Here is a 27,116-nt window from a genome sequence, read left to right as displayed (position 1 = left end):
AAAATACTTTTTTCTGTGAGCTGTACTATTTTCCCTTCTTCCTTACCCTTAAATAAAATAAGCTTCACTTGTCTTTATAAAAGTCTTCATTCCATGTTGTTGTTTGTTAGAGCTGGTGACGTTTTAAAACTTTTTCAAATACATGAAAATATTTCTCTGAAAGCGTCTAGTGCCCTTCAGGTTGACCCAAATATCCGGACTTGTGATAAAAACTTCCGAATTCCAAAACTTCTCATAACTTCCAAAGTGCGAAGTGCTCAGTCAAGAAATTCCGTCGATGTGGATTACAAGGTCAACATTTCAGATTTGATAGTTTTTGACAAAATTTTATATTTTCCTTGAGAAAATAATGTGATAAGGGTACGTTTTGTTAGCTAATAAATAAATGGGTTTATTATAACAAAATTTGCATGTATTATTAACAAAAAAATGTACCTATATATAAAGTTTTTACAAAAACTAAAACAATTTCTTCTAATATTTAAGTTTATAATTAGTTTATAATTAATATATAATTATATATAAATTTAAGTTTATTTATTATAATAAATTTATTGACGTTTAAATCTCCACTTCCGAAATCGTTCTCAAAATACAAAAATTCATAAATTAAACAAATTTAGTTTTTTTGTTACTTGGTGTATAATTCTTGTAATAATTTAATTTTATCTGATTCATTCATATTGACAACTCAGACGTATAGTATACATTTTAAAGTAGACAACTGGCCAATGATATTGCCTATATTTCTGAGTTGCGTTCCTGGGACGACTTTATGTAAGATAGTTAATATGATAGAGGAGAAACGTTTGTTAACATATATTTTATTGAAAAATGATTATCCCTTATCGTTTGTAAATAGAGAATTTTCAACAATCGACCGAATGGAACAGAAAAACTTTATAAAGACGAATCACATGCATTGATTTTTCTGACGGATATTCTCAAGTTAAAGTTGATTCCATGTAACCAACTAAACTATCTTACAATAAAGTCGTCCCAGGAACGCAATGACTCAGATAAAATTAAATTAATAGAAGAATTTTGCACCACGTAACAAAAACAAAATTTATTTAATTTATTAATGTTTTATATCATAAAAACAATTGCCAAAATAAACTTGTTGTGGCTTATTCCCAATAAAAATAGTAATTTCTTCTAAATCATATATAAATGAAAAATAATACAATTTGAAAACGTGTATTGAAAAGGCATCTTCTGAGATGCTAGTCAAGAAACAAAAAATACGGAGTAGGAAAAGTTTAGAAAATACAGTACTTGAAAAGAAACGGTTGTATCACTAAAAGTACTTACTTAACAAAACTACTTAAGTAGCAAAACAAGACAGAGGAAAACAAAAAATATAGAGATTCTATGAACGCAACAAAAAGGATTCCAAGGCAAACACATGGACAACTTTGAAAAACCATCATGCCTTGGTCTTTCATTCTTCTTTTTTTTCTATCCTCATTTGTATCTATTCTTTGTAGGTATCTCCACCAACTTTTCTATGAATTTAAGAGGTGAATCTTAGGTAGTTCGTCTCTTATTACTGTATTTTTTATTTTATCCATTCATGTGTTAGTATTTGTCTGTGTATATACTCGAAGACGTTTATTTTTGTCGGTTTTGATTTTTTTTATTTAGCTTTATTTACTGCACAGTATGCAGTCAATACATACTCTGAATAAATTATGAAAAGAGCTTTTGAGGGAGAAACAGCAGGAATAAATGGAACACCAATTAACAACATCAGATATGCGGACGATACTATCATAATAGCAGACAACCTTCAAGACCTCCAAAAGCTAATGAACAAGATAGTTGAGTATGGAGAAGAATATGGATTATCAATAAACACCAAGAAAACTAAATTTATGAGGATATGAAAAACCGAAAATAATGATGAAAGCCTGACAATTAACGGTAAAACTTTAGAACAAGTTGAAAACTACAATTATCTTGGCGCAATAATTAATCACACAAACGATTACTCCACAGAAATCAAAGTTCGAATAGAGAAAGCACGAACAAACTTCAATAAAATGAGAAAATTACCTTGTGCAAGAGAACTGAAATTAGACTTGAGAGTTAGGCTAGCAAGGCGTTATATTTTCTCGACTCTGCTTTACGGGATAGAAGCATGGACACTTAACGCGTCGACTACAAAAAACTTGGAAGCATGTGAACTGTGGTTGTATAGAAGAATCCTGAAGATATCATGGACCGAGCAAGTAACAAACAACGAAGTTATGAGAAGAGTCAATAAAAGAATGGAAATATTGGGAACCATCAAGACACGAAAGCTGTTATATCTGGGGCATGTTATGCGTAATGAAAGATACAGCATACTTCAATTAATTAAACAAGGGAAAATCCAGGGCAAGAGAAGTGTAGGAAGAAGAAGAATCTCATGGTTGCGTAACTTGAGGGAATGGTACGGATGCACATCAATTGAACTGTTCAGAGCAGCAGCATCCAAGATCAGAATAGCCATGATGATTACCAACCTCCGTCGCGGCGATGGCACGTAAAGAAGAAAATTGCGTAGTTTAATTGTAGTGTTTTATCTATTCTGTTATTTATTTCTAATCCGTATTTACCATAAGTTTAGGTGTACTCCTCAATCATTTACTTGTTCTGTGTTTATTAATTGTCTTGGGTTAACTGTATTTAAGATTTATTTCATATTATTTTCCAGTTTCATTCCAGATCTCTAGATTGATCTGCTGTTGTTTCTCACTTTACTCTTTCGAATCTGACGGGACGTATGTATCCCAGTCATGAAATCATCAAGTCTGTTGGACTAAATCTTAACCATTTTACATGATTTTTTATCGTTATCGAGACTTGTTAAGAACTTATTAACAATTTTAAAAGAATAATTTGTGTAAGAGGCAACATTGCGAATCGTTTTCGCGCTGTATTTTTCCGTGATGTTGATCTGCGGAATGTTTTTATGTAGTTTTATTGATGATTACCACAGGAAAAGTTGTGCTTTGTTACTGTTATTGCGAATTTGGTTTTGTGAGTGGAGCTAAAATATGTCCCAATAGACATTTATGGTGGGTTATATGTGCCCCAACAGTCTTGTTTTGTTTTAAATGAGTAGAAAGACATTGACGCAGAAAGAGCTAGAGGAGGAGGCAGCATCCATTTTTGCCAGCGATACAGAATCGGAAGTCGATCCTTTTAACACTAGTGGCTCCGATGATGAAGACTACAATCCATGAGGATGCGTAAGAGAAGTAGAACGAAAGCGCCACAAAATAGATTCAGGTTCTGAGGGCAATAAAATGATGAAGAAAATCAGATGATAAGTGACGAAAGTGAAGAAGAAAGCAGTAGTGACGAAAATAATGAAGAAGGCCACTTTTTTACCACGTTTTTCGGTTCCATTGCACCACAGCAAGCAGTTACTTTGGAGATAAGCAAGTAGAAGTGAAACGAAAAATGAAGAATGGCTCTAAAATAAATGTGCGATGTCCTGAACTTCTCGACATGTACAATAAGAAAATGGTCGGCGTGGACCTGGATCATGATTTGTGCTTATATAACTTTGATCAGAAGTCTCCCAAATGGCTGAAAACAGTATTTTTTCACTTTCTGACGATGGCTGTTAAAAATTCTTGTTACACAATGATCTAAAAAGGAAAGAAAAAACACCATTTAACCTTTTCTAATTAGTGTAGCTGAGGGCTTATTTCATTGGGAAGAGGCCATGCTGTTGTTAAAAGAAAAGCCTCGACTTCACTTGGACGTCCTCCAGCAAAGAAACAATAAAATGTTCAACGTGAAATCATTTACCTATCGAAGAAAAAACCCGTAGAAGATGTAAACGATGTTCTTCTCAGAAAAAAGAAAAACGAACCACCAAACTATGTCAGAACTGCCATGTACCCTTTAGTTTTAGTCCTTTTGTTGTCCAAATACGAGATTTTATTCGTATTTTCGACTTTTCTTTACTAAAATAAAGTAATAATTTGGTGTCTGATGGGTTATTATAGTCCCACATATATGTTTCAAAAAAGTCTGACTGGGACATATATGTCCCGGACAAAATGGCAGGTCTCAAGGATAAAATTAATCTCAATTACTTTTATTTTGCATAATTATACGTTTTAAACAAAAAAAAGTTCAAAATTCCATACCGATCCTGAAAAAAAAATCCAACTCGAAAGGGTTAAGTGTATTACCTTATCTGATGCTCATTACTCATACCATTGTATACTTTAATGGGTTTTGCAAATGGTGAATTATAAAATAAAAACAAATATAGAATTAGAAAAACTTTAGATGAAATAAACATTATAAAAAAATGCTTGCAGAAAGGTAACAATAATGAAAAGATACAGATGAAAATGTTTCAATAAATTCACCCGCAGTCACATTTTTAATAGCTATTTGATTAGGGATATTTGAGGACACCCTTTATACATCCCGAAAGTGTAACACCGACATAAATTATGCGAAAACTAAACCCCCTCCCTATCCTATTCCCCCCACCGAATCCCAATCCAACGGTCGTCTCTGATCGCTCCCGGTTCGGAGCCGCTCGTCCAGGGCTCGCCTCTATTCCCGTATTATTGATTATCCCTAAACCCTTTTGAAATGGAGATTCGGGGTGCGATCTCCCGACGGGAGTGGGGGAAAGTGGAGGCCGTAATCACAGGCCGAATTTTACGATTATTTTGATTATTATTGGGGTGTTAATTGGGACACAAACGAATTAAAGAAATCGGTCATTGATAGATTTGTGACAGATACGCTGAGAAAAATATTACTTATAGAGGAAAAAGAAATTTAATTAAGTTATATGTAAAAATCAATAATTATTGTTCAGCGGAAATTCAGAATTTTACCAGAAGCCACAAAAATGTAGGAAGTTGGAGTAAAAGTGAAACTTCAATAGAAAATATCTGAAAACCTGGACAAATTAAAATATCCTATATGGCTCTACAGCCCAAATCGAGCCACGGCCTCCCTTAGAAAACCTCTTCTTTAGTTACAGTCTTTAGGTATTCTCCTCCACGATAGACTACCAAGCAGATTTCTTGGGCCCTAATCCACATCATCCTTCCATCGCTTTCCTGGTCTCCAATAGGTCTCTTCCCCTTCATTCTTGCATTCAACAGTTTTTTTCTTCCATCCTAAATACATGGCCTGCCCATAGAAGATGCTGTAGGCGGTTGAGATACTGAATATGTTGCACCAATGTAAATAAACCAAAAACAAATACCAACAAAATGAGATCAAAAAAAGATAACAAAGACTAAACAAACTTATTTTGAACAAAAATTTAAAGATATCCAAGAATTCTCTCTCTCGCTCTGTCTCTTTCTTGTTGTTTCGCTATTACTAAGGATCGTAATTTCCTCCAATACCTTAATAAATTTTCTCCATTGTTTCCTATGTTAAGCTGCTCTAGACTTTTGCAAATCCAGTGGTCCACTGAATTCTGAATTTGATCTGACCATTTGGTTGGTGAAACAGTGACGGTCACCAAGTTCTCTTGTTTTTCTCCCCGGAACGTTTCCAAAAACAATCACTCTCTCTAAATGATCGTCACTTCTGTGCACCACGTGACCAAACACCTGTATAATTTGCTGCAGACATGTTGTGTTAAGTTTTTTTTAATGTCAAGTTGATTAAGAACGGAAACATTTGTCCGATAAGCTGTCCAAGGTATACGCAGCATTCTTCTCCAACTTCTTCTTTACATGCCATCTCCGCGACGAAGGTTGGCAATCATCACTGCTATTCTAACTTTTGACACTATAGCCCGAAAGAGTTCAGTTGAACTGCATCCAAATCATTCTCTGAGGTTTCTCAGCCAGACCATTCTTCTTCTACCTATGCTGCGCTTTCCTTGAATCTTTCCCTGTATTATTAGTTTTAAGTACAGTAAGTCAGATATTGTAGTTTTCTTATTTTGATGGAATGCAGTATCTCCCAACTGCTCTCTATTCTTCTTAGTACTTCGCCATTGGTTATTCTGTCTGTCCAGGAGATTCTCAGCATTCTTCGATATGTCCACACTTCAAATGCTACCAATTTATTGAGATATTGTTTATTTAAAGTCCATGTCTCCACACCATACAAAAGAACAGAAAATACATTACACTTTAGTACTCGTTTCTAAGATTTAGGCTGAGGTCTCTACAACATAATATTTGTTTTATATTATTAAATGCACTTCTAGCCTTTTATATTCTAACTCTAATTTCCTTGGTATAATTGTTTGTTTCATTAATGTTTGCCCCTAAATAGTTATAATTCTGAACTTGTGGAGCTTCTCCAACACAACATCTCAAAGGCATCACTTTTTTGGCGTTCATGGGCGCAAACGATTATTCTCGTCTCATTTTTATTAATTTTAAGACCAACTTCAATGATTTTCCACATAATATTGGCAGGATATCTAGCATATTATAAGTGGCTATAAGTGTAGTATCATCAGCAAGTCTTAAACCGGAGATTTTTTACCAGCCACCATCATTCCATCGACCCATCATTCTAAAGCCATCCTTATGACAAGCATCCTTGGTGACAAAACGCTTCCCTGTGTAACCACTCGAAAATGTTCAAAACAAATATTCAACCTTCATAAAAGGGGATAAAGAAATTGCAGGATTACAAAGAAGAAACATTTGCACCACTTTAAGATAAAAAAAAGGGATAAAGACTGAGAAAAATCTAAAATGATATCGTCTTAGAGCTGTTTAATAGCTATTCGAAAACAAAACAGGTAACTGACAGCACACCCCTTTCGGATAAAAAGAAACAAGTGAAGATTTTATAAAAATAGAATTAAAGACCATACAGCAGGGAGATTTGTCCTGGGCTAGACGAACTACCTATCGATATCCCTATAATACAGAATATGAGTAATTGGATGCTTGGTAAAGCTCTTTAATAAAACGTTGGATTTAGAAACTAACATAAAGCATGTGTATCTATTTACGATAGATAAGTTACATCAAAATTATGTCAAGAGAGCGCTAGTGTATGAGGAAGGACTTCTGCCAAAATTTCTTCTTCGGGAAATGATAAGAGCTAACTGTGGTTGGAGAAGAGATTGGGAAAATTTGAGATAGAGATGTGGAATGGAATTTAACACAGACTGGGAAGATAGAAATTTTTGAGTGGAGAAGCTGGAACAGGTGATATGAGCCATTCGTGCTGGAACAAGGGAAAGAGTATTGGAGAAAGAAACTGAATCAAATTTCTGCAGTCATTTTAGAGAATTGGGATCTATCATACACAATACATATGCAACACACAACACACGTTCACTAAACAGGAACACTCTACACACATACAAACATTTACAGCACATATTAGCAATAATGAACACTTAGAATAATCATAGTTTGCATTTTCCATGGGGCAAAACATCCACCCTTACATCATTTGCATCTTAGACATGCCGCAAGAAAACAGTTTCAAGAGTTTAGAGATGTTAGTAAATTCATCAAAATTCACTCCTCAAGTTCTTGGCTGCTCCACGTATTTATGGAAGAACCCCCGTAAATCGCGGGTTTATTTTAAAGCGAACCGATGATAAGTATAATGATAATATACAGAATTGAAAAAAGGGATCAAATCAGATAAATCTAAATAGAATACAATACAAAATCCACTTCGGTAAACACAACTCTAGTCTGTTCTGAAAACTCATTTCTTTTTCCTTTATTACACCCCGTCTCGTAACTTTTAAATTACTTTGCCGAGTCGCGTCGCGAATTTTTTTCAAATCTAGAGTAACGTTCTGATAAATGTGTTGTGTAATTCACAGCGGCGAGATCACTCTTTTGTTTTACACGAATTCATCTCAGTCATAAAAGTGAATATTAACTGTAATATTTTATATTATTTCAATAAACTATTTGCTATTAGAAAGTCATACAAAAAACAAATAGAACGGCATAATATAAAACAGACAGTACAACTGTAGGCAACGAATTAATTAGATAATACGCGATATAGAAAAAGAAGGGAAATGAAGGGTCTTAAGATTTGGATAAATAAATTAAGAACAAACAAATTACACATAAAAAATATATTAATGACCCCACCGTACATAGTTTACGTCCCTTTCTGCTATTTGTGAATTTGTGAATTGTTGATATTTTTTGGTAAAGCAGTAAACGTAGATTTAATCCATTCAGATGGTATTTCTCCTCTATGATATATTTTGTTAAATAGCCAACAGAGATGTTCGTACCTATGTCATTAATTTCAGCATCTTAGTATGAATGTTATCTTCCCATGACACTTTTCCGTAGAAGTGGTCCTGAAGAAGTTCTAAAATCCATTGGATTTGGCAGAGCTGGTCAGTTCACAATTGCCTGTTGATATTTTGTTGTTTTGTCTAATCGACGTCATCAGTTATCTTGATCATGTAAGTACTCTGCCGCTTGACATTCTTCGTTTAGCCACTTTTCTTTTGCTTACCTTATTTTCTATCGCATATTCTACATGACTGCTGACAAATGTCACCAAAAACCATAGATGTTGTAGTAATAAACTAGATATAGAACTCGGGAAAATGAGTGAAACCGATTTTTTAATGCTTAGTGCACATGTTGTCCGCTATATGAAACAAACAATTGAACAAAAAAGTGTAAACAATGTTCACTTGTTTTCCATGATATTTACATGGAATTTTGTAAAAATGATTTTTGAAGTTTAAAGTAAAATAATCTGATCGAAACATAATTATTTTTACTTATACGAGTGTATTTTTAAATCATAATAAGGTTATTCTTTGGGTTTGGTTTAGAATAATTGTCCGATCATGCAGTGCATTGGGCTGTAATACAAAGAATTCCAAGACAACATGTAGTTTGGTGAGTATCAGAGGCTATTAATTTAAACTCTGCCTACCATCTTTAATATAATGAATTGAAATGACATCCTATCACCTTCTAAAAGTGGCGACCGTAGAGCAGGCTATGTTTACTGTCTTAAAAAGCTAGAGGGTGAAGAAGGAAAAGAATATTCTTTGAAGGTATTGAAATAGAAACTGACATAGATCTGCTTCCGGAAGAGTTGGTCATTGTATTGGTAGAAGATAAGAAATCTAAATTAAGTCAGTTAGGTAAGTATCAAATAGCTCTCCTTCCTCTTGTTACCTATTGTAGAATAAAAATCTTTCGTAGATCACATTCTTTTTAGGGGTGAAATAATTCTTTAATTCACCCAATACTATATCATACGATTTTCTCTGTACATCCGTTAACTTTAAATTGTTAAACACATCAAGTTCTTCATCTCCCAAAAAGTTTAACAGTAGAGCAATTTTTACTGTGTCTTTCTTTTCGGCCTTGTCATTGCCACGAGGTAAATTTCAAATGACTGTTTGAATCGCAGAAAGTTTTCAGCCACGTTACCTTCAAATGATAATGGTTGATGTATTCTAAACTCCATATTGTTCTAATTCTAACAACTTCTTGTTTTCATTTATTTTGGAAGCAACAGGTTTCATTAACTACAAGACTGCGCCATGTCTTCTTCTTGCAGTACCGTCTCCTATCGGAGGTTGGCTACCATCACAGCAATCTTCACTTTGTTGGCTGCAGCTCTGAACAACTGCATTGAACTGCACCCATACCACTCCCTTAAATTTCGCAACCAGGAAATCCTCCTACGTCCCACATTTTTCTTTCCCGAGATTTTTCCTTGGATTATGAGTCTAAGCAGAGAGTACTTTTCTCCTCTCATTATGTGGCCCAGATATTCCAGTTTTTTCGTTTGTATGGTTTTTATGACTTCGCATTCCTTCCTCATCTTCAGCAGAACATCTTGATTTGTTACTCTTTCTGTCCATGGTATTTTCCACATTCTCCTGTAACACAACATCTCGAATGCCTCAATGTTTTTGATTTTTATCTTTTTCAGTGTCCAGGCTTCCATGCCGTACAGCAGAACGGAGAAAACATAGCACCTTAATATTCTCGTTCTTGAGTTTATATTTATGTCCCGGCTGCATAGGAACTTTTTCATTTTGACAAACGATTGTCTCGCTATCTCTATTCGCCTCTTGATTTCTCTTGTCTGGTCATTGTGAAGTGAAACAAACCCCCTAAATATTTGTCCTAAATATTTGTAGGACGTAACTCTTTCAACTGGCTGATTATTTATGGTTAAATTCACATTGGTGTATAACTTCTTTGTTACAATCATGAATTTAGTCTTTTTGATGTTCAGTTTTAGACCATATTTTTTGGTATGGGTGTTTATGTTTTCCATCAAAAACTGTAAATTTGCTAGATTATCTGTTACTATTAGCGTGTCATCAGCGTATCGTATATTGTTAATTAACTCTCCGTTAATGTTCATACCAATGTTTTATTCTAGGAGCGCTTCCTGACATATTGTTTCGCTATATATATTGAATAATAGTGGAGAAAGCACACAACCCTGACGCACACCTCGACGAATCTCAATTTCTTTGGTTAACTCATTATCAATTTTGATTTTTGCTGTTTGTCCCCAGTACAACCTGGATATGATGTTAATGTCGCGACTGTCGATGTTTTTGCTTCTTAGGATTTCATAAAGCTTTTGGTGTCTGACTTTATCGAAGGCCTTCTCAAAATCTATGAAACCTACGTAGAGGTCTTGGTTTACATCCAAACATCTTTGCATTAACACACTCAGACCAAACAAAGCTTCCCGTATTCCCAGTCCACCTCTGAATCCAAACTGTGTGGCGCTTATGTCCTCTTCTAATTTATTAAATATTCTTTTGTGAATTATTTTTAAAAATACTTTTAGTGTGTGGCTCATCAATGCTATAGTTCTGTGGTCTGAACACTCTCTGGCGTTATTCGTCTTCGGGATTGTGACAAAAGTAGAGGAGAGCCATTTCTTTGGTATGATGCCTGTTCTATAAATTGTGTTAAAGAGGTTCACCATTATTTCAAGTGCGTCGTCGTCTATTAGTTTCAACATTTCTACAGGACTTTCATCTGGTCTTGCAGCTTTACTCCCTTTTGTGTTCCTTATAGCATATTCTACCTCGCTTTTTATGATTTCAGGCCCTGGTGTGTCGTCTGTAGGTTCTGCCACTGCTATTTCTGGTCTTTCGTCTGCAAAAAATTCTTCAATGTAATGCGCCATGTAATAATGTTTAATACGGACTGTTGTACATCTTTATTATTATTACTATTAGTAATACAGTGTCATCATGACCTAATCTAAAGTGCTTAACCTCTATCTATGCCATGAGACTTTGTGCCGCCTGTCCCATGTCATAATCCTGTCAGGACTTTACATTCATGAGCTATCCAGTCTCATGACATCTTACAAATTTAGATAAAATTTTAATATCATAACAAATAATATATAATATTATGATTTTTTCTGATATAATTTTGTAAAAGCATATCAACGAAAAAGTAAGCAACACGTAAATTAAGCGCCAATAACCTCGTAATTTTCAGCTTTACGATGGCGGCGGCAACGGGGCCGGCGTTAGTCTATGTTATTTAGATTCGGGTCGCGCTCGTTTTGCTTTTTACTCTTACACTTATTCTTTTCGTCTTTTTCTTCGCTTATTTTCTCAGTTCTATCCCGGCATTCCGGGTATCTGCAGACCCAAACACGCTCCGTCGAGCTCTAAAGTCACTCTAATCCGCTTTCGGCTTCCTCATTTCGCAGCAAATGCTGTTAAATGGGATAAAAGGCGGCATTCACCATTATTATTTCGTTTTTTTGTATATATATTCTGTAATTGATCGTTTTTTGGGCTAGTTTTTATTCGATATCATTATTACATTTATTAAAAGAGTCTACTTTTAGTTTAGCCAATAAATATATCTTTCTTTCGTAAATTTCTCATTCCTGACAACCTTCTTGTACAAGTATCAATATCATTGGTAAATATATTAATTACATATACAGGGTGTTTGAATTACCCCAGAATACTAACCTTATTTTTATCTTTATTTACACTAACCATCGTAAAATTTACTACGTTGAGAAAAAAAAATGTGGTCATCGAAAAAGTATTTTATTTATCTTAATTTTACAAAGTATTTTGAACAAAGAGATGTTTCTAAAACCTAAAGGGATTTTATTCCAGCGATCTTGCCAAGACATTTGGATGATATTTTTAAAATACGACTGTAAATCTGTATGTAATTGTATGTTCTCAGTCTCCATATTACAAGATGCGGCTTGTTTTGCAAAGAGGTCGGCTAGTTCGTTACCTGGGATTCCTACATGAGACGGAATCCAGATCATGCTTATGGATACTCCCAGTGAGATTAAACTATCGAAAGAGTTTTGAATGCCTTGATCCAAAGGATGTACCGTGTACATACATTTGGGAGAGTAGATAGACGCTAAAGAGTCTGAACCTATTGCTACTTTTTTATATTCTGGTGATAGTAAGTTTGTACTTGTAGAATAAAAAATAATTCAGCAGTATGTATGCAGCAGAAGAGCTAAAGATTACAAGATATGATTAAATCTGTGTTTGTAGTTACAACACATTCAACAGCTATAGGACTCTTAGAAGCATCTGTGTATACAATTTGGTCAAATCTGTTGTTAGCAAATAATTCTTTAAAGGTTTACTTTAAAAATTGTGGATTTTTCTGATGCTTATCATAATTAGTTAACGAGAGATTAAAATCTGCTTCCAATTTATTCCAGGGAGGTTTAGGTGATATTAATATTGAAGTTGTGGCTGAAAGATCGATGTTATTCAGATATGGTGAGAGATACTGTGGCATAGATTAAAGTTTAATAGGAGAATGAGAGTTTAAAAGGTCATTACTTAGTAATTTATAGATTTGATTTTCGGTATTAGCAGAGATTCGAGACAAATATTTTAAAAGGAGTTGCCAGCGATGTAGCCAGAGGGGAAGTTCATTAGCTTTTGCGGAACTCGACCTGAAGGCTCCAAGTTAGATTCGAACTGCAGTGTTGTGTACAGAATTAAGAAGTTTTAAATCTGATGGGCTAGATAACACATAAATGACACTGCAGTAGTCTATTTTAGAACTGATGAATTATCCCTATGCCTATTAATATTTTAGAACACCCCAATGATGATTGGATAGAGTTTTTAATATGTTAAGATTTGTCATGCGCTTAGTTTTGAGATCTTTTAAATGGCATTTCCAAGTAAGCTTACTGTCGAATGTGAGTGCCACTTTTTTTGTGACTATATCAAAGCTTTTGTTTGTGTATATCACGACATTTTGATAGAAAAAACTAAATTTCTACGCAATTTGAAGTATTTCTGTGAATTGGTTCCAATCTTACTTGACAAATGGGAAACAACTACTTAGAGCAAATGATAATGACACTAGTCTGTGGGGTTCAGTATTGGTTCCTCTACTTTTCCTTATCTTTATAAATGACATCACTAATTTAAAAATCGATGGAAAAACTTATTTTTTTGCTGATGATACCAGTATCACCTAGAGAAACTCCAATATTGCAACTATAACTTCTGATCTATTTTAACCTTCTCTTTAACTGCTCTTTAACCCTTGCTTTTTAATAAGAGCCAGATCAATATCGTTGATTCTGTAAAATTTCTTGGTATTTTTATAGACAAAATCCTTAAATGGTCCCTTCATATCGATTTCTTAAGTAAGAAACTAGCCTCAACCTGCTATGCAATCAGATCTGTTTCGAAGGAAATCAATTTAGCATCTTTTAAAATAACATATATTTCTTTGTTCGAGTCTCATCTTTGATATGGTCTTCCTTTTTGGGGTTCCAGTATAACTGCCCAATCTGATGTTATTTTTAAATTACAAAAAAGAGTAATACGGTATCTGTTTGGCTTCAGAAGAACAACACATTGCAGAAGCTACTTCAAAAATCACGAGATTCTAACTCTTCCCCCTTTATATATTTTAGAAATTATTTGCTTAACCCTTTATTTTCTAGTGGTTTCACTGTGAAACCACATACAAATAAATTTTATGCTACGTTCTCAGTGGTATTTTCCTGAAACCGCTCACGTTATATGACGTATAAGGCTCCTCCTACTATAAAATGTATCGCGCATCGCCATTTACATTCTCGTTATTCAATTATTATAAGTTGGTAATAACTCGTGTTGTGAACTGTGCTGGAGGTATAAGCGATTTTGGTGTTTTTTATATTATTTCGCTATGGCAGGTAACTTTATTTTTTATATACAATATTAGAAACATTTTTATCTATAATTAATACTTCCTATTACTAAAAGTTTTCAATTTACAATCAGTATATTGATGATATAAAATGCCGGTTTCATCCTGAAACCACTAGGAAACTAGATATGTACCTAAGTACTTATTTTTTATTTCAGAAAAAAAAGTATATTCATTCAGACTGCTAAACAATATGTCGTCGGGTGATCTATTCACATTATTAGAGAATATTCCTTCAGATAGCGAGTCAGATGAATCGAGTAGTGAGGAAGACGATTTGCTTGACATGGCGAATATGCCAATATTATTTGAAGATCAGCCAGACCAACCTTCAAGAGGCGACAATTCAGAGAATAATCTTGGTGATGAAGCCTTCTCGGACGACGAGGACGATGTTCCACCTGCTATTTTGAGGGATATAGAACAAAGAAGAACCTGGACCAAGTCAGCGACATCTTGCGTTACTAACATGAAGCAGTTTACTGAAGAAACCGGTCCTAAAATTCCAGATGATATGGAGAGGCCAGTAGATTTTTTTTTACACTTATTTCCCGGAAATCTAATTGACAAAATTGTATTCGAAACAAACTTCTACGCTCTTCAGAAACGTGGTGGAGACTCTTCATTCACACCAACTTTTGCCAAAGAAATTAAAATTTTCATTGCAATCAATATGTTGATGGGAATCAAAAGGTTGCCCAGTTATGTCGATTACTGGTCATCTAGAGAGGAACTACGAGATCACTACATTAGCTCAGCTATGTCTAGAGATCGGTTTACTTGGCATCTAGGAAACGTGCATTTAGCAGATAATTCGGTGATGCCTGGTCGCAACTCGCCAAATTATGACAAGTTGTATAAAATTCGTCCTTTATTGGATACTTTATCTGAAACGTTTCGTTCTTCATATGGCCCTTCAAAACATCAATCGATAGATGAATCTATGATTCGTTTCAAGGGTCGCAGTTGTCTAAAGCAATTTATGCCTCTAAAACCCATTAAGAGGGGTTATAAAGTTTGGGTTCGATCTGACGAGAATGGATACGTTTGCCAATTTCAGATATATGTTGGAAAAACTAATGATCAACCTGAAAAAGATTTGGGCCAAAGAGTTATATTAGACTTGACTCGAAATTTGGTGGCAAAAGGGTATCACGTTTTCTTTGATAACTTTTTCAACTCTGTGCCCTTACAAAAAAAAAACTTCAAGCAGAATGTTTTTATGCGTGCGGTACTGTCAGGACTAACCGAAAAGATATTCCAAAAGACTAAGCATCTGACAAAGAACTACAAATCCGGGTACAATCAGACTGGAGAGTCAGCAACGACGGACTGGTGTTTGTAAAGTGGAGAGACAGAAAAATAGTGCAGTTTTTGGGGAATCATCAAAACCCTTCAGAAGAAGCAACTGTTTCCCGCAAACAAAAAGATGGAAATTCACAAGTCATGGCCTGTCCAACGATGGTCAAAGAATATAACCAGCATATGGACAATGTTGACAAAACAGATATGCTGAAATCTGTGTATGAGATTAACCGCAAATCAAAAAAATGGTGGTACCGGATTTTGTGGCATTTCGTAGATATATTGTGTCGTGAATTCTTTTATTCTCTTCAAACAAAAAGCGAAATGCACGGTTCCAAACCTGAAATTGTTTAAGTTATCTGTAGCTTCAGGGTTAATCGGCGCCAGTGGTAGTAAACCGTCAAGAAGTAGGGTTGCTTCTCCTACAGTCACAGCGAAACATTTCAAAAAAATTGTGCCTTATGAGAAACGCTTTGACCAATGTTTGCATATGCCACAACACGGGACATCTAGACGATGTGTTTTTTGTAGCACTAGTAAGGTTCCTCACAGAACCAGGTGGGAGTGTGCGACATGTAAGGTTGGATTGTGCCTTTCCGAAAAAAAGAACTGTTTTTCATTGTATCATAAAAAGTAACCTACGTTTTATATTATTATTTAGTTATTATTTTAGTAACCTATCTTTCATATTATTATTATTTAGTTATCAGATTTTTTTATTTGAGAAAAATCTCTAGTTTCCTAGTGGTATCATGTCGGAACCATAGCCTATTAAAAATAAATGATATAAAAAAAATAATATTTTTCACTTTTTTGTCTTTTAGGAACCCAATAGAGTAAGATTATTTAATTTTTACCTCAATTTTTGAATGGCTACTCCACCAGAAATTCAACCTTTGATGTTTATTTACCAATCCTCTCCACTGAGTCAGTACCGAAATCTATATTAAATTCGGAAAAAAAATTATACAATCATCTCTCTTTACAACTTAAATCTGTAACATCTTTCCCCAAGTTCCGTAAAATGATAAAGGCCTATCTATCTGAAAGAACATCTTCAGTAGAAGACATTCTTAACGAATACCTAAGACATTACAGCATATACCTTTATGTACAAGTAACTAAAGTTAGTTACACATGCAGCAACTTCAACACATTATTTCGTAAGATTTTATTATGCAATTTGCAATTTTTTAATAAAATTTATTTAAATTTCTGCAATGGATGGTTGTTTATTTTATTATATTTTATTTTGTGTTTTATTTTTAATTTTAATTGTTATTGTAATTTGGTGACATTTTGTAAGCTCTGTCCGTAAAATTATACAATTTTCAGTGACAATGGAGCATATTTATATTCTATTCTATTAAAACAACAACTAATATCGATAACAGAAAAAGATAGTCACCTGAAGAATAGCGAAACTATAACGCTATTGGGTGAGAAGATCCTGGAGGAACGAAATATACCTACGAAGCCATATTAAAACCGGATATGTAAGCCAGGAAATGAGGAAATGCACTGACAGAAATAAATGGGAACTATTGAACGACTATTAGACAATTTTCAAAATTTATAAAACAATAAATTATTACAGACATAATAAATCCTCAAATTAGCAAGTTGTCCTCAACAATATTTCAAGTCATTGCAACAATGTCAAATAAATGTTGATAATACCACCATATAAATAAACAGTATGTCATGTTTAACATTGTAACTATATATAAATTATTTATAAACTTTTAATTATAGCGTCGCATTATCAAAAACAAGCGATTAACGGCGGAACTTAAATGATTTTAGCATAAAACTGTACCATAATTGTAGCTGCTCTATTTGTTTACATTATAAATAATTTGTATAAATATTTAATAGCAATATTTAGTATCAGGCGAACAGAAATTGTGAAGAGAGGTTCGGTACGATGTGGAATTCCGCATTTGTTTATGGGCTACAAAAACTGTGATAAAATGTTCGGTAGTGATAAAAGCACCGTTATGCTATTTCATATAGTGTACTCGCAGAGATACCAGGTCCGGTCAGTAATTGTTACTACGAAGTATACACATATACATAGGAATAAACTACTTACTACTACTACTACTGCATGTTCGTTAAATCTTCTTCTTTAGGTGCCATCTCTAATGGAGGATAGGCAATTTCAGCAATTCAGCGATTTTTAAGCCTGTCGACAGCCCATCCAAAAATGCACGTCTTAATAATAATAATAATAATAGCGTTTATTGTCCAACAGAATCCATTTATAGGACAAAATACAATACTAAAGTTAAATGATATACATATTAATAATTCATAAGTACTAACTAAATAACACATTTATCGAGTATTTTACCTTAACATAAAGAAACTACTCAATCACCTAGGTAGATCTCAGCCATCCTGGTAAGCTGCTTTAAACTGCAGTAAAATATATCGCAGTAAGCACTTAAGGAATTATAATAGTTGCACATGAGAAATAGAGGAGAATTTAACATAAGATTAGTTCTAGCTTGTGTATTTCTGAACGTAATCGAATTTCTCACTGGATAAGATGGAACGTTAAAATTTATTTGTCGTAGAATATCAGGTCAGTCAATGAGATTATGTAGTAGCTTGTACAGGAATATTAAGGAGGCATTAATTCGTCTAGATTCTAATGATACTACGTGCAAACCGCTACACAACTCACTATTGCTGATGCCCCTCTTGGGATATATGCCGTTAATTTTGAAAGACAAAAATTTTAAAAATTTACGCTGCACCTGCTCTATAAGTTGGATATGTACATCATAAAAAGGTGACCAAATGACAGAGGCATATTCCAGTTTACAGCGTACAAAAGTGTAATAAAGTAATTTAATTGCCTTAGTATTAGTGAGATTTCGACTATTTCTAATATTATGAATCCATAAGATTTAAGTGCTTCTTTAACCTTTAAATTTACATGTTCAACAAAGGTGAGTTTATAATCAAATGTAACTCCAAGGTCTTTAATTTTATTTAAACGTTCAAGTTCATTGCCGTTGATAATATAAGGATGGTATAAATTAGACTGTTTCCTAGAATAACTAACTACTTTGCACTTATTGGCATTAAGATTCAAATGATTTGCATTACACCATTCATGTACACGATTCAGTTCACTTTGCAAAAAATGACAATCATTAAGGTCGCTTATCAATGAATAAATCTTTAAATCATCGGCATAACATAAACATGGTGCAGAAATTGATTCACACAGATCGTTAATAAATAACAAGAACAATAATGGACCTAGATTAGAACCTTGTGGAACCCCTGAAGAAGCTAGGTACTTTTTCGATTTGTAACCATTATAAGCAACAAACTGCGTTCTATTTGACAAGTAAGACCTCATAAAAGTCACGGCATCCTCAGAAAGACCAAAGAGACACAATTTAGAAAGTAATACGCCGTGGTGAATTCTGTCGAACGTATTCGTAAAGTCAGTATATATGACGTCAACTTGACTTCTATTATCTAGGGCCGCTGAGATATATTGTGTGACCATTAATAAGTTTGTCACAGTGGACCGGTTGGAGACAAAACCATGTTGATATTAAGACAGCTGATTACGAGTGCGTGAGTAAATACGATTATACAAAACTATTTCAAAGACTTTCGATAGACTGCAAATAATGGAAATTGGTCTGTAGTTTTCTACCTGACCCTTTTCACCAGTTTTGAATATTGGGCATACTTTTGACTCCTTCCAGAGACTCGGATATTCCTTGTTAAGAAGACATAAATTAAAAATTTTTAATAGTGGCACAGTTAAGGCACCTATGCAATCCTTAACCAAAAAGGATGGAACAATATCAGGTCCACACGTCATTTTGTCTTTAAATTTCTTACTAGCCAAAATTATCTAAGACTCTAAAATAGGATAAAAATTTAAGTAATCTGCGTTAATTGAGGAAGAGTTAGCCTTGAAATTAATATCTGATGACAGAAAAACACTCTTGAAAAATTCAGCAAACATATTCACAATATTTTGTGGGTTGGAGGTAGTAATGTCATTATATTTCATCACACCAGGAATTCTTGAACTATTATTTTTCGAATTTACGTACGACCAAAACTTCTTGGGGTTGATGGATAAAGCAATTTGGATATTCTCGACATACACATTGTAGGCCAAACTGATTTTTGATTTGACAAGGTGTCTTAACCGTTGAAACTCAAGTAAATCACACTGATTTTTGAATCGTTTAAACTTTTTTCTAAACTTTGCTTTTAATTTGATGTTGTGAATGATATCAGCATCGAACCAGGGTGGGTATTTATGGCTAAAGTTTTTGTAAACTGGAATATACTTATTAAACACAGAAAAAATATTATTATAAAAGCTATTTAAAGTTTAATTAACGTCATTAGAAGTATCCAGAGAGTTCCAGAAATCGTCTTGCAGAAATCACAGAAGCATCCACCCAAACTTTTGATTTTGTATGGCCAGCATTTATCCATATTTCGTCCAAGTAAATTATTCTATTTTCATCTCTATATTGTCTTATTTTTTGCAAATCATCATTTCATTTCTGTCGAGTAGCAAACTGTGTCTTCCACGTTTTTGAAATTTAAAATTTAATTTTCGTAAGAGTTTGTAAAACGTTGTTCTCTTAAAATTTGGTAAGTCATTATCATTATTAACATCTCTTAGGACTTTGTCAATTGTAGGAACTTCATTACGGAAGAAATATTGATGAACCTTTCTTCTTATAGCTGACTTATCAAAATCATCAGTAGTTATTGATTTTGAACGAGATTTTGTTTTGGGTGCAGATTATGTGTGAGTACCTTTATTCTCTTTAATGACATTGAAGATATTTTTAGAACTTTACCGCCAAACTTTTGTTGAATGTCCGTTAATTTTAAAGTAGGATTATCTTGTAATTCACATTTATATATATTAACCATTATTAACCACATTTATATGTATAAGCCATAAATGGAGAACAGCTCCCAAAGAAATGGACGGCGGCATATATGACATCTATATTTAAGAAAGGAGATAGAAAACGATGCGAAAACTGCAGAAGATACTGCGAGAAAAGATAGAGCAAGCGATAAAAGGCAAAATCGGGGAGGATCAGGCAGGCTTCTCGGCAGGAAGATCATGCATAGACCACATATACACACTGGAACAACTGTTGGAAAAGAAAAAAGCTAAAAATAGAGATATACACTTGGCATTTGTGGACCTGAGAAAGGCGTATGACTCTGTACCAAGGTCAGAACTATGGGAGGCAATGTACAAATTAGAAATACAGACGGAACTCATAGAAGCTACAAAAGCTCGGTATAAAGAAAATAAAGTGTCCATTAAAATGGGAACAACAATCATAGGAGACTTCACCACAACAAAAGGGCTCCTGCAGGGTTGTTCCACATCTCCAACCCTATTTAAAATATACTTAGAGAAAGCCTTGACTACATGGAAAAGAAAATGCGAAGGCATGGGAGTACCGGTACGGAACGAATACCTATATACGTTAAGTTTTGCAGACGATCAAGTAGTGATTGCACAAGACCAAGACGACCTCAGCTACATGATGAAGAAACTACAAGAAGAATATACCAAGGCTGGCCTAGATATTAACCTCGCGAAAACAGAGTACCTATCTACAAGTGAAGAAGACATAGAAAATCTACAGATTGATGACAACGTAACAATCAAAGGAAAGGATAAATTCGAATACCTGGGGTTTATAATCACGAAAAAGGCAACAACAGAGGAAGAAATTACACAAAGATTAGGACAAACAAGAACAGCAATCCGACAACTTAACTCAGTATGGTGGGATAGACACCTAAATATGAAGACAAAAACGCAGATTTATAAAACATTAGTGCGAAGTATTATGACATATGGGGCTGAAAATTGGATCATAAACAAGAAAAATAGCAGTAAGATAGTAGCAACAGAGATGGAATGCCTGCGAAGATGCTGCAGAGTAACAAGAATGGATAGGAGAAGTAATGACGAAATAAAGCAAAGAACATCAATAGAAACAGACATACTAACATATATAGAACAAAAAAGACTAAAGTGGTATGGACATGTAAGAAGAACTAGCGACAGCAGATGGATAAAGAGAATAACCGAATGGAGCCCCATAGGAAGGAGGAAAAGAGGACGACCCTGAAAATCCTGGAGGAACGAAGTAGACGACGCCATGAGTAAGAGAGGACTAAACGATGGAGAATGGAACAACAGAGAGAGATGGAAACGGTTGAGCGAGGGAAGGCAGTGAATACTGTAGAAACCCTAAATACATATATAACCATTATTTCTTTGATAAATTGCGTTAGGCTTTCACGGCCATCGTCTAACTTATTAAACTGTTTATTCGGGCTGTTGGGCCGTTGTCTTCTGTTGAGATTTGTTCTCGACGTTTCGCCAACACTAGGGGTTGGCATCTTCTGGAGATGTTGATGCTTCGCTTGTAAGCAGAAACTGACGACGCGTTGTACTACGGAGGCAATATTTATAATTCCCACTCGCCTCCCCTCCACTGGTTTCGGCTTGAGGGGGCGTGTCGTTGTTTATAGTAGCTTTTCTATCTCCGTGTTTGGCGGGAAGGGCGTTTGTGGATTTTAATACTGGTATCCATGTTTTGTTGATTTTTAGTCCTTCTTCTATCCTATTGAAATTGTTTGGGTGCTTGTATATTTCCACCGCTTCCCGATATAACCGTGGGTAGTACTGTGAAGTTTTGTCCAGCATCTGTGTTTCTTCAAATAGTATTCGATGTTCTCCGCTTCCCAAAGCGTGTTCGGCAACGGCAGATTTGTCGATATGTCCTAAACGACAATGGCTTTTATGTTCATTTATCCTGGTGTTGGTGTGTCTTTTTGTGGTTCCCACATATACCATTCCACATGTGCATGGTATTCGGTATACTCCGGCCGTTGCTAATGGGTCGCGTTTGTCTTTTACCGATCTTAAACAATCCTTGATCTTCTTTGTAGGTCTGAAGATGGTCTTTATGTTGGCTTTCTTGAGTATTCGCCCAATTCTGTCCGTTACCCCCGATATATAGGGCAAGAACGCTTTCCCTTTACATTCTGTTTCTTCGTCCCTTCTTCTAGATACGTTGTTCATCGCCTTGTGTATTTCTCTTCTGGTGTACCCATTAGAGGTGAGCGCTTCAAAGTTGAACTTCTTTATATTGAAAAAGCGCTCACCTCTAATGGGTACACCAGAAGAGAAATACACAAGGCGATGAACAACGTATCTAGAAGAAGGGACGAAGAAACAGAATGTAAAGGGAAAGCGTTCTTGCCCTATATATCGGGGGTAACGGACAGAATTGGGCGAATACTCAAGAAAGCCAACATAAAGACCATCTTCAGACCTACAAAGAAGATCAAGGATTGTTTAAGATCGGTAAAAGACAAACGCGACCCATTAGCAACGGCCGGAGTATACCGAATACCATGCACATGTGGAATGGTATATGTGGGAACCACAAAAAGACACACCAACACCAGGATAAATGAACATAAAAGCCATTGTCGTTTAGGACATATCGACAAATCTGCCGTTGCCGAACACGCTTTGGGAAGCGGAGAACATCGAATACTATTTGAAGAAACACAGATGCTGGACAAAACTTCACAGTACTACCCACGGTTATATCGGGAAGCGGTGGAAATATACAAGCACCCAAACAATTTCAATAGGATAGAAGAAGGACTAAAAATCAACAAAACATGGATACCAGTATTAAAATCCACAAACGCCCTTCCCGCCAAACACGGAGATAGAAAAGCTACTATAAACAACGACACGCCCCCTCAAGCCGAAACCAGTGGAGGGGAGGCGAGTGGGAATTATAAATATTGCCTCCGTAGTACAACGCGTCGTCAGTTTCTGCTTACAAGCGAAGCATCAACATCTCCAGAAGATGCCAACCCCTAGTGTTGGCGAAACGTCGAGAACAAATCTCAACAGAAGACAACGGCCCAACAGCCCGAATAAACAGTTTAATAAATTATTTCTTTGGTTCTTATATCTATGTGATTCTTTTTAGCCCTTCTCCTAGGAGTACTTAGTGCTAACAGTTGCCCATTTTCATCCGCAGACTCCTTGTCAGACATTTTTAATAAATGTAATTATTAATCTTTTTCCAATTAAAATAAACGAAATATGCATTTTCAAAATTTACTCTTTTAGTAGAGCCAATATAAGGTCGACCTTATTGATCTGTTTACTTATAAAAAAATTATAAAAAAGAAGGGGTGCCCGATATAATTTTGTCCTGACTATAATTAATTATTAATTAAAAAATGACTTTGTTTTATTTGTAACACACTTTCTAAAAAAAAATTCGACCCGGGCAGATATTAATTTAGATTTTTTTATCATTCGAAATATAAAAAGCCTTTTGTAATTATTCTATTAAGTATATTAATCGTTTTTGAGTTATAAACAATTTAATTCTAAAAAAATGAAAACTGACGATTTTTAAGGCTCAAAAACACAAGTAAAAAATATTTTTTTTTGTAATCGTAAAGTACATAAATTATCAGAACCTGATAGAAGTACCCTCCTCTATCAGGTTCAAGAATTTTTGAAATGTTTTGTTCTAAAAATATATTTTTTATTTGTTAATGATGAAGGTTCCTCTTTGGGAAGCGCGATCGGACTGTATTAACAATTAAAAACAATGTTTCAAAATGAAATAAGTCCAAAATACTTATAAGAATTAATTGAATAAGGTTTTATCTTGAATTTAGGTACGTCATTTCAAAAATGATATTTTTTTAATATGTTATTGAGCCTTAAAAATCGTTATCTTTCGTTCTTTTTTCAGCTTTAAGTTGTTCATAACTCGAAAACGATAGAACTGTTTCAAATGGCCCACAAAATCTAAAACAATAGCTACCTGGGCCAAATTTTTTTAAATTTGTACAAACAAAGATATTTTTTAATAATAAATAATAATTATAGTGGACAAAATGATACCGTACACACCTTGTGTTTTATAACTTTTAACATACTAAATCACATATCAAATAATTTTTATTCATTAAACAGATCGGTGCAGATCGATCTTATATCGTATCTTGGATTTTACAAATGCTTTATTATACTTACAGGAATTATTTTAAAGTAGGAAAAAATTTTGTATTAATAATAAATAAACATAAGTTCTTAAAAAATGATTTACACTATCAACACACGAGCTAACGATTAAGAAATCCACAAACCAAAAAAACAGTTTTGCACAATAACTACTGTGACTCTTCATTCGACAGACGACGGGGCGAAAAAAACGAAGTGCGTGCCTATTAGACCAACCGACATGACTACGGTAGTTCGATCATTTATGGCCAATAGCAAGTCGTTTGTCATGTGCAGACTCAAATATCACGCGGTGACTTATGTTCATTCTGTAATAATCTCCACTTTATTTCTAAAATAAGCTTTTAAGTCACGGGAAACACGCTTGTCTATAGGCTCCGAATAATCCCTTAAAATTGCACCTCGTGCACTTTTTCCGTTATTCCGACGTGTGATGGTACCCACAAAAATTAAACCCTTCTTCCATACTTCTATGTTGATGAGCTTGGGACAGCCGGTATTTTAGTAACCTTACAAAATAATATTTCGGAAAAATATGTTTTAATGAGTTTGGAGAGCTAAGGGAATCTATTATGAAGGTAAGCTCGTTAAAAAGTTTCACAGCACGGTATATAGCGTAAAGCCTAGCTGAATATGTGCTATATACTGGTGGTAGACGAAGAACAAGAGTTTTTTCTGAGGAAACGGTTAATACCCCCACTCCGTCTTCGGACTTAGATGCATCTGTGTAGATTTTATGGTCGGGGTTCTTTTCTAAGAGGACTTCGAACTTAAACCGAATCAGGAAATTGTTTATACTGGATTTATCGAAATAGGCCAGAGATATATCACAGATTGGTAAATTAATGAGCCAATGCTCAGGATATTTAATATCCGAGGAGAAAACATCCGGAAAAATAGTGTTTAAATTTTGAAGTACGGATTTAATTCTTTCGGAATATGTATTTTTAGTATAGCGAATATCTTGGTATGGATAAACCAAAAACAAATGGTTGGAAGATCAATGCAGAGAAATAGAATCATTGGAAAGTAGACACGACTCGTTTAATCTCCACAAGAAGGTAAAAGAGGCAGCAGGAATGTACAAACCCAAGAGATCAGGACATATGACTGATGATCATAACTACCCGGTAATAGACATTGACGACAGAGATAACAACCAGATAATTATGGAATACGACACAGGACCACCAATCACTCAAGACGAAGTCAAAGCCGCAATTAAAGCAACCAAAGTAGGTAAAGCACCAGGGCCCGACAACTTTCTTTCAGAAAGTCTAAAAATCATGGGACACGAAGGAGTAAAATGGCATACGATAACGTTCAATAAAATTTATGACTCCGGAAAAAATTTCAAAAAACTGGCTAAAATCTACATTTATTGCTATACCTAAAAAACTTAATGCAAAAAAAATGCAAAGAGCATCGTATTATCAGTCTAATAAGCCACATTCTTAAGACCTTCTTAAAGATAATACAGAGAAGAATTTATCAGAAATGCGAGTCACAGATCTCTCGAACGCAGTTTGGATTCAGGGATGCGTTTGGTACAAGAGAAGCCTTGTTCGCGGTTCAGGTATTATTTCAAAGGTGCAGAGACGTCAACTGAGATATTTATGTATGCTTTATCGACTACCAGAAAGCTTTCGACAGAATCAAGTACGATAAGCTCATGGATATACTAAAGGCAACTGATCTGGATAACAAAGACCTTCGAGTAATCAAGAACATATACTACAACCAATCAGCAACCATTCGGGTAAAAGACCAACTAATAGAAGAAGTTGCAATAAAGAGAGGAGTACGACAAGGCTGCATACTCTCTCCTATTATTTAACGTCTATTCGGAACATGTCATGAGCCAGGCCTTAGGGTATCGAAGAGGGTATTTTCATAAAGACCCCATCGAAGAGGGTATTTTCATAAATGATGAGCGCCTGAATAACATCAGATATGCAGACGACACCATCCTCTTTGCAGACAGTTTAGAAGGTTTAAGAATATAAATCGTATTGATTTTTCTATTGACTATTTAATTGAAAGCCTGTAATGTAGGACCAATTTTCGAGAGTATCTAAAAAGTTTTGCAGAATTGAAGACATTAAGGAAATAGTTTTGCCTTTAATATATACAGGCTAGTGAGGGTGCTTGAATGTTTTTTATTATATACCATAAACATTATTACTGTTCTCCATTCGTTCGGTATTCTATTTTGTGTAACGATTTTCTGAACTAGTTGTTGAATTTTTTTAATAAGGATATTTTCACAATTATTGAGCTATTCATCACTATTTGATCCTGACCTGGGGAAAATTTTTTGAAAATTTGTAAGCTAGGAAATCCACACGCCTTTTAATAAACTCCATTCGCTTAGCTCGGGCTTATTTTGACAGATTCATTGTCGGAAACCTACAACACAACAATTCCTACTTCTCAGTATTAATAGCTAAAGTATCCTACTATTGCATACTACTTTGTTTAAAAAAAGAAGAATTATTCTAAATAGTGGAAGAGTATACTAAACACATCAAATT

General features: G+C 34.6%; 1 protein-coding gene across 1 annotated transcript in view; it reads left to right on the top strand.

Annotated features, from left to right (window-relative positions):
• Positions 1-27,116, top strand: part of LOC140442975 (uncharacterized) — a 90,299-nt gene that overhangs the window by 29,421 nt on the left and 33,762 nt on the right. The gene's annotated exons all lie outside the window — the stretch shown is intronic.

This window comes from Diabrotica undecimpunctata, chromosome 6 (assembly GCF_040954645.1).
Source record: "Diabrotica undecimpunctata isolate CICGRU chromosome 6, icDiaUnde3, whole genome shotgun sequence".
NCBI classification, from domain to species: Eukaryota; Metazoa; Arthropoda; class Insecta; order Coleoptera; family Chrysomelidae; genus Diabrotica; species Diabrotica undecimpunctata.
Note: the sequence above shows the minus strand (reverse complement) of the source record. Positions and strands in the feature narration are given on the sequence as shown.